The 1056-nt window shown below is 31.6% G+C and overlaps 1 pseudogene; it reads left to right on the top strand.

The window, feature by feature from the left end:
* Window positions 1-667: 667 nt before the first annotated feature.
* LOC128247199 (5S ribosomal RNA) lies at window positions 668-786 on the top strand (annotated as a pseudogene).
* The last annotated feature ends 270 nt before the right edge of the window (window positions 787-1056 follow it).

Here is a 1056-nt window from a genome sequence, read left to right as displayed (position 1 = left end):
CAATTGTATACATTATGTTATTCCAATGCATTTATAACCAAGGTTCTTTTAATGCAATTGTCACCAAGTTAATCTCATAAAAGTTACTAAATTGAGTAACTTTGTGGCAAATATTAGTGTTGCTTAGTTATCGATCTATTGTTGCAGAGAAGAAAAAGTTTATTCAATCCAAACAGTATTTATTCAGTAAATTTTATCAACTTTTGCTTTGTCAATTAGTAAATTAGCAATGAAATTCAACAAATTATCACCCTATTTTATCCTGTTACTCAATCACTAAACTGCATATCAAGAAACGATGCCAATTAATGTATGATGTTACAAAGTATGGTTCTTAAGAATAAGACAATATGTAACGGATGAAATTATTCTCAAAGAAGAGTATAAAGGCAATTTTCAGGATGGTTTACTTACAATAATCTGGTTGATCATCAGTAAAAGTCAGGAAAAATTGAAGTGAAATAAAATAAAAAATAATATAAGTTTTCTCTTTTCCATTCCTGTCAATCTAAAATAAAAATGATTCTAGCAATTTACAGGAAGATTGTAAGTGATTTAAATAATCTGCACACATATAAATATGTATGCATATGTATATATATATATATATATATATATAGGTGATACATATATATATATATATATATATATATATATATATATATATTCTTACGGCCATATCACGTTGAGAGCACCAGTTCTTGTCCGATCACCGAAGTTAAGCAATGTCGAGCCTACTGAATACTTAGATGGGTGACCGCTTGGAAAACCTGGGTGCTGTAAGTGTTTTGGTAGATGGAAACTGAAAGAAGCCTGTCATATATATGTATATGTATATATATACGTGTGTGGGTTTGTGTGTCTGTGTTTGTCTCCCCAACATTGCTTGACAACAGATGCTGGTGTGTTTACGTCCCCGTAACTTAGCAGTTTGGCAAAAGAGACCAATAGAATAAGTACTAGGCTTACAAAGGATAAGTCCTCGGGTTGATTTGTTCGACTAAAGGCGGTGCTCCAGCATGGCCACAGTCAAATGACTGAAACAAGTAAAAAGGT

This window comes from Octopus bimaculoides, chromosome 2, assembly GCF_046866305.1.
Source record: "Octopus bimaculoides isolate indiv1 chromosome 2, ASM4686630v1, whole genome shotgun sequence".
NCBI lineage: Eukaryota > Metazoa > Mollusca > Cephalopoda > Octopoda > Octopodidae > Octopus > Octopus bimaculoides.
The sequence above is the reverse complement of the archived record's forward strand: the minus strand, read 5'-3'. Positions and strand labels throughout refer to the sequence as shown.